General features: G+C 35.3%; 1 pseudogene; it reads left to right on the top strand.

Annotated features, from left to right (window-relative positions):
• The first annotated feature begins 10707 nt into the window (after positions 1–10707).
• LOC122100170 lies at positions 10708–10807 on the top strand (annotated as a pseudogene).
• The last annotated feature ends 3475 nt before the right edge of the window (positions 10808–14282 follow it).

The raw sequence follows: 14282 nt of genomic DNA, 5'->3' as shown, positions 1-14282 counted from the left end.
ACTCAAAGAGAAAGGCAGTAATGTCGTGAACAGGCTGAGAACACTCACAGAGAACTATAGGAATGGCATGAACGGGAGTAGGAGGAAGCTAAGCAAAGAGTAATACAGGAATTGAGAGAGCAGGATAAGAATACACAAAGATCACTAAAGGCATTCATGGGAACCATTAACAAAGAGCTGAAGAAAGTCAGGGAGACCACAAAGGGAATGCTGAATGGAACCCAACAGAAGGAATAGGAGTCCAAGGAAACCATAACCAATGAACTAAGTGATTTGAGAATAAACACTGAACACCCAATTAAGGAAGTAAAGAAGTTCATACAGGATTTAAAACAAAGATTCAACAAAGAATTTGAGCCCTCAAAGCTGACCAATTAGAAGGAAAAGAAATGGAAAACAAAGTAGAAAGTCTTGCCAGGAGGTTAGACCATGCAGAAGATTGAATTTCGGGAATTGAAGACAGCCTAGATATTATAGAGAAAGAACATACAACCATACAAGACAAGTCGAAGAAATATGATAAATCTATTCAACACTTGGAACAGACCATCAGAAGACCTAATCTAAGGATAATGGGTCTAGAGGAGCACCTTGAAAAAGAAGTTAATGGTCTAGGAAATTTGTTTAACAAGATCCTAGCACAGAACTTTCCAAATATGCAAAAAGATAGGCCTATTCAGATACAAGAAGCTTTTAGAATGCTAAATAGACCACAGCACAATAGGACATCCCACTGTCACATTATAATCCACACAGGATCAAGTCGGACCAAGGAAAAGATCCTTAAAGCTGTCAAGGAGAAAAGATTAATCACCTATAAAAGGAAACCAATGAGAATCATTTCAGATTTCTCAGCAGATTCAATCAAAGCAAGAAGAGCCTGGAATGATATATGTCATGCCCTAAAATCAAACAACTATCAACCAAGAATACTGTATCCAGCTAAACTCTCCTTCATAACTAAAGGCCAAATAAAAACCTTCCATAGCAAAGAAAAATTGAAACAATACATCTCCACCAAAACAGCCCTAACAAGATTCTTAAAGATGTCCTAGACATAGAAAACCAACAAGACCATAATAAAGACCAAGAAACTGCACCCAAACTGAGAATCCAAGAACCATAGGAAGAACCCAGATTTAGCAGCCCCCAAGAAGGTGGATAACATGGCAGGAACTCCCAAATACCTCTCAGTCCTATCTATCAACCTTAACGGTCGTAACTCTCCAATTAAGCGATATAGACTTTCTAGTTGGATTAAAAAACAAGATCCTTCTCTCTGCTGCCTTCAGGAGTCACATCTTGCCCATAAAAATAAACACATTTTCAATGTTAAATGCTGAAGCAAAATATACCAAGCAAACGGCCCCCATAAACAGGCGGGAGTTGCAATCCTAATATCAGATAAAATAGACTTCAAATTAAAATTCGTGAGAAGAGATAAAGAAGGTCGCTACATACTAATTAAGGGATCTCTCCTTCAGGAGGATATTACAATTCTAATTATCTATTCACCAAACAATGGAGTACCCAAATTTCTCCAAGAAACACTACTTTCCCTCAAATCCCACATAGATCCAAAGACATTAATTGTTGGGGATTTTAACACACCACTCTCCACACTAGATAGATCAATTCGGCAAAAACACAACAGAGAAACCGCAGATCTAAACAGCTGCATAGTTCAACTAGATTTAACAGACATCTACCGAAGTTTTCATCCAGCAGCATCAGAATACACGTTTTTCTCAGCAGCACATGGAACATTTTCTAAAATAGACCACATTTTAGGCCACAAAGCAAACTTGTCCAAATTCAAGAACATTGAAGTTATACCTTGCATTCTCTCTGACCACAAGGGAATAAAATTAGAACTCAACACCAAAAGCCACCAAAGAAAGTCTGTTAACACATGGAGGCTGAACAAAACACTGCTGAATCGTGAGTGGGTCATGGAAGAGATTAGAAAGGAAATTCAAATGTTCATGCTATTCAACAAAGATAAACACACAAATTACCAGCTCCTCTGGGACACAGCAAAGGCAGTACTCAGAGGCAAGTTTATAGCTCTGAGCCCCGACATCAACAAATTGGAGAGATCTGAAACCAACAATTAAGGACACATCTAAACCTCTTTAAAAAAAGAGCAGCAAGATAAACCCCAATCCAGTAGACAGAAAGAAATAATTAAATTTAAATCAGAATTAAATGAATTAGAATCCAAAAAAAACTACAGAAAGAATAAAAAAAAAACAGATTTGGTTCCTCGAAAAAATTATCAAAATCGACTGACCCTTAGCAAATCTTATCTGAAAAAGAAGAGAACACCCACAAATAAATAAACCCAGAGATAAGAATGGAAACATCACCACGGAAACAACCAAGATTGAGAACATTATAAGGGAATACTTCTCAAAACATTATGCTAATAATTTTGAGAACTTGACAGAAATGAACCTTTTCCTAGCAAATATTGACATGCCAAAACTAAACCAAGGTGAGTTAAACCATCTTAACAGGCCCATATCAAGCATTGAAATAGAAACAGCAATAAGAGACCTCTCATCTAAGAAAAGCCCAGGACCAGATGTTTTTACAGCGGAATTTTACAAGGCCTTCAAAGCAGAGCTCACACTAATACTCCTTCAACTCTTCAATGAAATCAAAAGTGCAAGTTCACTACCGAACACATTCTATGAAGCTTTCATAAGCCTCATCCCAAAACCAAGCAGGGACTCATCAAAGAAAGAGAACTATAGACCCATTTCTTTGATGAACATTGATGCAAACCTTCTCAACAAAATTTTGGCCAATCAACTTCAACAATTCATTCAAAAAATCATACACCCTGATCAAACAAGATTCATTTCAGGGATGCAAAGCTGGTTCAATATACGCAAATCAATTAATATTGTTCATCACATCAACAGGAGCTAGAATAAGAACCACATGGTTATCTCAATAGATGCAGAAAAAGCATTGGACAAGATACAACACCCCTTTATGATGAAAGTTTTGGAAAAATTAGGAATCCATGGAACATTCCTCAATACCATAAAGGCTGTATTTGACAAACCTACAGCCAGCATTATACTTAATGGGAAAAACTAAAGCCACTTCCTCTTAACTCAGGAACAAGGCAAGGATGTACACTCTCTCTACTTCTCTTAAATCTAGTATTAGAATGCCTAGCTAAAGCTATGAGGCCAGATGCAAACATAAAGGGGATCCAAATAGAGAAAGAAGGAATAAAACTCTGCCTCTTTGCAGATGACATGATTTGTATTTAACAAATCCCATAGACTCCACTCCCAAATTAAGCAAGCGGATTCAGAACTTTGGCAAAGTAGCAGGGTATAAAATTAACCCTCCAAAATCAATGGCTTTTCTGTATGCCAACAATGAGAAAAGTGTGGCTGAAATTAGGAAAGCAACTCCATTTGTAATAGTCCCACAAAAAATAAAATTCCTAGGAATTGACTAAAGAAGTGAAGGACCTCTTTGATGAAAACTTTAAAACTTGAAAAAGGAAATCAACACAGAACTTAGAAAATGGCAAAACCTCCCATGCTCCTGGATTAGAAAGACTAACATTGTGAAAATGGCAATATTTCCCAAGGCTATCTACAAATTCAACGCGATACCTATCAAAACTCCAACCTCATTCTTCAAGAAAATAGAAGAAGCAATCCAAAAATTTATATGGAACAATAAAAGACCCCAAATAGCAAAATGCTCCTCAATGGAAAGAACACTGCTGGAGGAATATCAATACCAAATTTCAAACTCTATTATAAAGCCATAGTAATCTAAAGAGTTGGTACTGGCATAAGAAAAGACCTCAGACCAATGGAATAGAATTGAAAACCCAGACGTGAACATACAGGCCTATAGCCATCTAATCTTCGATAAGGGATCTAAAAAACTGGAATGGAAGAAAGACAGTCTCTTCAGTAAATAGTGCCGGCAAAATTGGTTAACTATTGTAGAAAACTGAAGATAAATCCTTATATATCACCTTTCAGCAGAATCAACTCCAAATGGATCAAAGACCTCGGAGTCAAAGCAGACAATCTGAAAACCTTACAGGATGGAATAGCAGAAACCCTTGGTCTCCTTGGCGCAGGCCGAAATTTTCTGAATAGAAACCCGGAAACACAACAAATCAAAGAAAGGTTGGACAAATGGGATTGCATGAAAGTGCAGAGTTTCTGCATAGCAAAGGACATAGCTAGCAAGATCAATAGAAAGCCCACGGATTGGGAGAATATCTCCACTAGCCGTACAACGGACAAGGGTCTCATATCTAAAATATACTTGGAACTCAAAACATTAAATCCCCCAACAACAAATCCTCAAAGAAACAACTGCCCAATAAATAAGTGGGCTAAAGACATAAAGAGAAACTTCTCTGAAGAAGAAAGAAGGATGCGCAATAGACGCATGAAGAATTGCTCAACATCCCTAACCATAAAAGAAGTGCAAATCAAAACAACATTGAGATACCACCTCACTCCAGTTAGAATGGCAAAAACAACAGATGCTGGAGGAGATGTGGACAGAAGGGAAACTTACTACATTGTTGGTGGGAATGTAAACTTGTTCAACCACTTTGGAAAGCAGTATGGAGGTTCCTCAAAAGACTTCACATAGAGCTCCCCTATGACTCAGCAATCCCACTTTTGGGCATTTACCCAAATGTTTACAAACAAGACCACACTAAAGCTACCAGCACAGCTATGTTTATTGCAGCATTATTTACCATAGCTCAGATATAGAACCAGCCCAGATGCCCCTCAGTAGATGAATGGATCAAGAAAATGTGGTATATAACACAATGGAATTCTATGCCTCCATCAAAAAGAATGACATTGCCCCATTTTTTAGGAAATGGAAAAACTTAGAAAAAATTATATTAAGTGATGAAGCCAGGCCCAATGAAAAATAGGTCCCATGGTTTCCCTTATTTTCAGTATCTAGAATATGTATGAGTCAATCCGAAAATGTCAGAAAATGTGATGTTAGGAATATGAACACTTAGATACATATTTTAATGTTTTTTTCTTTCATGAGTTTGTTTCTAACGCATTTATAAGATTATCTCTTTGTTGCTTTGTATGTCCCTCCCCCACAGTATAACCTCTGCTTTCACTATATTTGATGGCAGTATAACTTGTAGAGGAGATGAGGAAAAACAAGTCGTTTAAGGGTACAGGTGCACCTGTTGCAACAATAAGAAGTACAAGTTGTCCTGTCAAAAACGAACTTTACAACGTTGGTGCGGGGGGCGGGGGAGGCTGGGAGGATTGGGTGGGGGTGGGGGGGAGACTGGGAAGGGATGTGAAGGGTAAACAAAGGGGGAGGCTGCAATGCTTAATAAAAAATGTACTCATTATCTTGCCCATGTAATTGTAACCTCTCTGTACAGTATGTTCACAAAAAATTAAAATTAAAATTAAAAAAACAAACAAAAAACAACTTATTTACTCATAAAATTTATGGGTTTCCTTCAAATTGTACTGTTTTCAGTTTTAGTATGAAAAAGTACTAAAGTTATTCTTATTACCAAATATTGGCAAGTATATTGTGAAAATTTTGTCTAGTTGGATAACATTCAAGTTGAAGCCTCTCTCATAGAAAAGGGGTAATTAATTCAAATTAGATGCCAAATAGCATTGTTTTTTAAAAGTTACTACATAAACAACAATATTTACAGTACCAATACAGTAAAATTATATTTTATACAGCTTATTTCATAATTTTATTATCAAAGTGATGTACAGTAGGGTTACAGTAATTGTAAGTACTGAATATGTAACTTTTCAAACTTGTTACCCCTCCCTCATTTTTCTCACAGTTTTCCTTCACCCCTTTACCCCTCACAAGTTGTAATGTACATTTCCAACATATTGTCTTGTGAGTATTGCTATCGCATTGGTTTGCTCTTTGTCCTTTATTCCTCTAATTAAGGGAAATGAATACACAATACACATTGTAACAAAATCAAATACAGCAGGGATAAACCATAGGGAAAAACCCATTTGTGTTCCTCTTCCCTCCTCTAATTAAGGTAAATGAATACACAATACACAGGGTAACAAAATCCAATACAGCAGGGATAAACCATAGGGGAAAAAAAACCATAGAAAATAGAAATCACATAGGACATTAAAAACAACAACTGCAAATAAAAATCTCTTGGATTTTTATCTTGGATTTCATTTTGCTCAGCATCAACTTATATGGTCATATATATGCATAACAAAGACACTGAAAAATAATAGTTGCATGGACACTATATCATGAAAACAAGATGTTAAATTTTTGATGCTAAAGATGGAATTAGGATTGGTGAATTCGTGGTTCTGATGAAGGAATTTCAAAAGAGTTTAAATTTTAATTGTTCAAAATTTTAAACAACATACCCCATTAAGAAAATTTAAAATTGCCTGGGAAAATAGGCTTTCATGCAAAGAAGTCCATGGAGACTTACTAGAGAGGAAGCAATGTGGATGAAGATGGCTTTTTCACACTGAACAAACAAAGCTCAGAAACCTTGCTGTAAATCCTGTAGGTTCCCTTGAGAATTGTCTTTACCCTGGAAATATACTCTCACTGCGTGAAACAAGGTTGTAGTGGAATTTTAATACAAAATTCTTAAAAACATAAGATATCAAAATTTGTGAATTAACCTTTAATTATCAAACAGTAATTCTCTGAAAATGAAAATTTGGGTCAAAATATTTAGGGAGAAAGTGCCTTCCACAATGAAAGAAGGTATTGGGTTACACTTTTCTCTTTGTAACACTTTCCACAATGTCTTCACACGTGAAGCAGTTAAACACAGAAAAAAGAATCTGATTGGATACTTCAAACCAATGATTTCACATTTCTAAGTGGCTCACAAAATATAATATCCTTATTATCATGAGATAGTGAAGACAAATTACATAAGCCAAAAAGTTTTGGGATTAGAAAAGAATTGAAAATATAAAAGGTTAGAAAATTGTTGTTAGAAAATTGTTCTTAGAAGCCCTAGCTAAGCATGTTGGCTTCAGCAGTGAAGGGAGGCCCAAACTTTTTGATACAGATTGTCTTAATAATTTTGCTACCTTAAGTGACAGAGCTTATTTGGTTCACTACACTGCAGAACTGATTGAATGAAGACATGAAAATAAATTCCACATCCAAATGAGGCAACTTAAGAGAGTTTTAAAAGAGAAACCGTGAAGATGTAGCAGTGACTGAGGCTGTGTAGTCCTTCAGCTTCACTAGACATAAAGCCAGGGAGCCATGATAAATTGGAAATCAAGCAAGAGTTAAGAGGAGCAAGTAGAATTAGGACATAGAAGCATTGTCCTTTTGTAACAGACACTATCTTTCAAGGTATGGGTAATTTAACTCTATTGTCCTTCATACATCTTGTTGAGCAAATGCAAGCCCAAGAGAAAAATAATCTATTGAAATAATTTTGCAAGGAATAACTTCACTGTTCCTGATATGGTATCTAAGGAGAGTCTTAAAAGGGAAGATAAAAACGGTGTAGTTTTTAATTCGTCTAAGCATCTTGTTAGCAAAATATATCTTTGAGGTTAGAATTGATTAAACCAAAAAGTGATGGAGTACTTATTTTCCTGGACACTTTAGACACAAGTAGACATTCAAGGTAACAGAAAAAAGGAAAATGTATAGCCACATATTTGTGATCACAGATTCTTCGACTGGTTTTCTGGAGAGAAAGCTTTACATTAGATTTTTCCTCATTAACATAGATGTTGTTTCATGGCAACCAAATGCAAGAGGGAAGTTTAATGGACTCGCTTGCCCAATTCAACAGCATGATAAAAAATGGTAAATAATATTTAATGAATTACTTTGACTAATTACTTTGCCAGAACAAAGAAGGAAAAATATAATTCAAAATCGACTTAAAATATGAAGAAAAAGTAGTGAAGAGAGATGAAAGAAAACATAGAGGATTGTTTTCTCTCCAGTGGAGCAATGGGTTCTTGATCTTGTTTTATCCATTCTATCTTCTCAAGCTATCAAGTGTGGCTGAGGGCTGGAGTATCCAGTTCATCCAAAGAAAATTAGCAGAAGAAAGATAATATTTGCAGCTGATGTAGGTGATTTATAACCTTAGACAATCTATTTAAACCTGTTCAAAATTCTTCCTTACCCCAAACTGCCTCTTTGAACAGCTTTATTTGCTTTTCCCAAGACATGAAAATAACTTCATTAACTCCTTAAAATTTTGAGCGGTCATATTCATACTCTCTAGAGATTGCTCTTTGGTTGTGATTTGTGTGTGTTTTTGATTTTTTTGTTGTGTTTATTAACTGAATTTCATAAGGTTGTGCAAGAGTGTTACAATTAAATATAGTCATCTAAATATCCAATACTCCTGGATCACAGTCATTCCTTCTATCATTCTCAACTAACCCCTTCTCCAAGGTTTATTTCCAATTTATCACTTCCTTTATCACATGTGTACATTGAGTATTCTAGGTGTACTTACCCTTTGTTCAATTTTTCATCTTTACTATTATTCCTCTCTGGTTTCAACTTCCTCTCTGATACTCATTTTGTTAAAATGTCTGATAATACTTTGAAAGGTTTATATACATTCCATGGAGTTTCAATCCTGCATATACTTGAACTGATGTCAGCTTATATTTCCATAATTCACTCATCTGCAGTAACAATTTGCAAGAATGGAGATGCGAAGCACCTAGACATAATTGTATTCTCATCTATTTGGAAGATTGATCTTTAGTCAAAAAGAAAGTTTAAAAATGGCTTAGAATGTATTCCTAATTATCAATTTTTATAAATGGCTTTGTACAATGGTGTGTGATTATTTTATTTTACCTGAGATAATATTTTCTACTACTTGTAGGTTTTGGAAAAAGAAGAAAAATAAGATTGACTATTATAGAGGAATATGATAGAAATAGAAGACAGATTTTATGTTTGTCACATCTCTGATGAGTACTCATATTCAAGACTTAAAATCATATTTCTTACTATTTTAGACAGGTAGAGAAAACATAAAACAACATATGATAAGGCAACTATTTGTGACTATTGTCACTATTTGTGGAGTACATGGGCAGCAAACATGGCTCTGAGAGGGAGTTGAGTGGGCAGAGCCCGATTTGCTTTATGTTCAGTGCATAACCATCCCTTGGAAGTTTAGGTGCATGATAGGGTGTGACCTTTACAGTGATTGGTTCCTCTTCCTCCCCTCCCATGCCACGTGCTCTTTTTTGCTTTAAAAAGGGCTTGCTCTGTGTTAATAAACGAGTTTACTGCTTGACTTGACTCCCTGCTGCGTCTGATTTTCTCCTGGGCTAATGGAGGCTTGGGAATGGGCTAACGGGCGCACTAAACTTTCCTTGGACCCCGTCTGTCTTTCGTGAGATGGATGAAGACCCAACAACTATTGTGTTGAAATTTACTTCATTAGCTAACCTTTGGGTTTGAAATATGGGAGGCTGATCTATTGAACACATTTTTGGAAGGTACCTACTGAACAACACAAATAGTGGGTGGTACTATTTCTACACTTTAATGAATGGTTGAACCTGTTTGTCATTGGTGCTGGGTAAATAAACCAACTTTAATGTAGCTTGCGCCCTAAACTTGAAAAACTTGTAATGTCACTAAGTGTCATCTACTTGTCAAAAGTTATTTTGGTGAATATGATTTTAAAACGTTTATTTGAAAAGAAAAACACTTTCAGGAGATTAAATGTAGGTTATTATTGGTTTGAGAGTGACAACATTTTGATATCACAGAACCAAGTTTAACTGAAGTACCAATGTTTTGAAGCACTAAGGATCTTCTCATTTAATGTTTTTCTAAATTACATTTGAACTCTAAGTCAAGTTTTCCAAAAATTGGTAGAACAATTATGGATCTATCATTCCAGGAACTCTTTTTTGGACCACTTATGCTGGACTGAAATATTTCATTACTCATTAGAGGAGGGGTTTTAAAAATAATCTTATGACATTTTGTGATCTTGTTCACTCATATGGATTGGTCATCTGTAAACTGAAAGTTTGAATTACAGAACTGTCTCTCAGATTTTGTGATCTCCTCCTTCATTTTAAGTTGCTTTGCATTTCACAATTGCTTACTGATAATTCCTGCATCTCAAGGAATTGGGGACCTGAAATATAGGAAATGAAAAATTGATATGGGTCTTCAATTAGTTTCTGTTGGCATGTTGGATGGGCCTAGGTGAGAAGTCTTGCCCATGTTATCTGATGATGCAGATAACTGGGTCCTGGGATCCTAGGATCTCATTTGGGAAAAGTAAGACCTCATTTGGGAAATTTTCAACTGCAGAAGTTTAGAAGTAGCTCTTAAGCAAGGCTTACTTTGAATCCATTAGCTCCACAGGGCTAACTCAGTTGGATAAATTACTACTTGAAACAGCCATCACCTTTGGACCTAGCTATAGATACTTGAAAGTACAATCAAATCCAAAATGGAAAATAAAATAGTAATTGACAAAATAATTGCAAATGTGAGCAATGGACTGAACAATATAATCTTTCCACTATTCACAGAAATTCAGGGAAATAAGATCAACAGCACTGTTAGAAACAATAAGGTTTCCTTGTAACAAATAGGCACCCAAGGATATAAGCCTGTATAAAGATTGCAACATTAACTATTTAATTTAGAGGATACTACATGCTTCAGTAGCATGTATACCCAAATTAGAAGAATACAGAAATTAACATGGCACTTGCACAAAGATGATATGAAAATTTGTGAAGTATTCCAAATTTTTCATTCTTGAGATGCAAGAAATGAAAAACATTAAAAATTGATTACAAAATTACAAGTGTAAAAATACACGTAATTCATATAATTAAAAGTTAGTTTGACATCAGTGTATTAAATCTTCACCTTAGAAAGGCCTTTATATGGGGCTGGGAAGGTGGCTCAGTGGTAGAGTGCTTGCCTTGCATGCCTGGGGCCCTGAGTTCGATTCCTCAGCACCACATAAGCAAAAAGAAAAAAGCCGGAATTGGCACTGTGGCTCAAGTGCTAGAATGCTAGCCTTGAGCTTAAGAGCTGAGGGACAGTGCCCAAGCCCAGAGTTCAGGCCCACGACCGGAACCCCCCCACCAAAAAAAATAGAAAGGCCTTTACATAGCATAACTTTTATAAAATTTCTGAAATTAGACATTTTCGTTCTATCCCAAAGAAATATAATACTATAAGGACCTAGGAAACAAAGGAATCTTAAACTACTTCTATATGGAATGAAATCTGAATGGATTCATTAATGAAGCTATATCTTATAAAGTAGCGTATAATTAAAGTATTATATCTAGGAGAGAATAAAATAGATTATGGACACTATACAAATATAGACTATAGAATATTTTAAAATATACTTTTTCAGAAAAGCACGAAAAATATCTTTACTTTGTGTATTAATTTCAATAGATAAGTTAATATTATTTCTGATTAAAAAGTCACAAACTCTGAAGAAATCATTATAGATGTATACAAAAACTCTTGAATACATTTGGACATCAAAGGTAGGCAATTCACTTGAAAGAAATCCACAGAATCCATGAATTTTTACAGTAAGTTATTGCTGTTATTTGGATTGTGAAAATATTTTGTATGGACACAAAGGATGGAATGGCATTATTGAAATTTAAGAAAAGTAATTGAATCATTAGGACTTAGCAGAACAATTTGTACAGTCTTCCACAACTTAAAAGAGGTAGTGATACATACTTTTCCTTTTAGCAATATCAAATGCAGTTTCTTCCCAATTGTTCTTCAGACATGGTTTTATGTAATGTTTCAACAGAAGGAGATCAAATGAATTTTTGCTTTCTTAATTTCCAGCAGCAATATTCAAGGGGGTCAAGAGGCCTTTAGATTGGGCATTGGAATCTGCATCATGATGAAGTAAGAAAGAAGCCACTCTGTTATTATTCCATTTATAAGCACTGTGCAGATGTGTCCATCCATCTACAGTTATTGTATGTGCCGTTTGAGCCACCACCTCAAGGACAATTTCTAAGTGTCCACTGTAGACTTCTTGATGAAGAGGCATATACTCATCGTCATCCCTAATAATCACATGAGTGGCCCTTTTGGAAAGTAGTCTCCGCAGTGTAGTAAGCCAATTGTTTTCAGCAGCACAAAGAAGAAATTTGCTTGGATCCTTCTCTATTTATTTTATTGAAATTGATATCATTTCTCATTTTTCCTCTTGTTCCTCATCTTTATCAGAATTGCTTAACCAGAGACTTTGATTGCCAGTGAAAATGAGGTGTCCATGTATTTCCCTAATAGTTCATGTTGGGTGAACTGCTCAGAAATATCCGGTGAATTTTCTGCATCTTTTTTCACCATGATTTATTTTCTCTTTTTCCATTTTTACTATTCTAAATTATTCTAACGAGAGTAGGGAGTTGATGGAGAGCAGAGGAAAGATGTTCCTCCATATTCAATGGTACAGCCTGAAAATGAGGATCAGTGGTGTCTTCATGTGCAGCTTATTCTAGGAATGAGAAAATATGAAATAATGCCTTCTACATAAATGATTTGGTAAATGGCAGAGCAGAAAGTGAAATGATGAAACCAAAAATATAAAAGCAACATAAATTACGATAATTATGGAGCAATCATATTATCTATGAGAACCATGAAAGAGAGAGAGGAACAGAGAGATGTGCAAGGTCCTACCTAGCCACAAAATCCATGCCTCTGATCAATTTATAGAGCAAGCAGAATTTTATTTTTTAAAAATGATGGAAAGAGAATTCATGTATTTACTTGAAATTAGTAAATACATTTTTGGTAGCCTATATAAAGAGACATAGATTTACCAATATACAGACAAGAATCTAAATCCTTGACACTTCTAGTAACATATCTGACTTCAATCAGTTGAATCACACTTTTCTTGTATAATGAAGGAATAGGCCCAGTCTAGGAAAGGAGCTAGAGAAGGCAGGCCGATTGTATCTGTCACAAAACTTTGTGGAAAATGGTATTTAGGATTACTTACTGGTGATCCACTTGCACTGGAAGTATGATTCTGACCTATTGCTTGCTGATTCTGAACTATTGTTTTGATCATTATATTCTCCAAGAAGAAAAAGTGAGAATTGATAACAAAGGACTATAATGCATTTTGATTTCTCATTAAGCACTTAATCATCAAAATCACATGAAGACAATAAACGGCCTTATTTTTTAAGATGAAAACAGTGTCTTTAAAAAAACAAGGAATTTAAGTAGTCATTCAAAGGACTTCTATTTTATTACTACATTATACATTTTTTCTAATGTTGGTAACAATAAATAATGGATCAAATAGAAAGCTCTTAAAGCTCATATGTTCAATAGTGAGTTCTATTACACTATATCATGGTATTTTTTGTGTATGGTCTTAAGAAGAAATTTTCATTACTAACTTGAATTTCTGATAGGACAATATTATCACTGTACATCTTGCTTCTATACTTTCAGTTTTAAATTGCTATCTAAGTATGTGCATTAGATAATCATAGAGAAGGGAATATGTCCAGAAAAGAAGCCATAACTTAACTCAGCAAGAGTAGGTACATTGAATCATTTTGGAATTATTTTCTGTGCTTGCGAAGATTACTATTGACTTTGTCGTTCCTTTGGGGGAAACAAAGTCATATTTACATATTTTCTGTTGTTAGTGGGGCTTGAACTCCCATCCTGGACACTGTCCCTCAGCTCTTCAGTTCAAATGTAGTGCTCTACCACTAGCTACAACACCACTTCTGGGTTTCTGGTGTCTAATTGAAGATAAATGTCTCATGGATTTTCCTGACCAGGTTTGCTTTGAACCACAATCCTCTGGTCTCAACTTCCTGAGTAGCTAGTATTATAGAAATCAGCCACCAGCACATGGCTCATATTTGCATTTATGTGCACTAAATGATACTATGTAGACAAAGAATGGAAAATTAAATCAAATGATGTGACATTGCAGCTTTTTAGAAAAATTGAGGTAGCAATAAATATGTCCTCCTTTTCCATGTTGTTACATTAATGACTCATGAGGTATGGGACTCTTAGCATCTTCTGCTGTCTGCTTTTGTCGACTTAGTATCAGAAATTGTTCATAGAGAAATAGAGAAAGACATAGATTTTTAGAAAGCAAAGGAGATCAGGTGTGAAAGAACAGAAGGATATACAACTTATCACACAAAGATTAAGAACTAGTCTAAGTGATTAGAATGCTAAAGGCACTGAGG

The sequence above is a fragment of the Dipodomys spectabilis genome, unplaced genomic scaffold, assembly GCF_019054845.1.
Source record: "Dipodomys spectabilis isolate Male_0828 unplaced genomic scaffold, ASM1905484v1 ptg000567l, whole genome shotgun sequence".
NCBI lineage: Eukaryota > Metazoa > Chordata > Mammalia > Rodentia > Heteromyidae > Dipodomys > Dipodomys spectabilis.
This window is presented reverse-complemented; position numbering and strand designations above follow the sequence as displayed.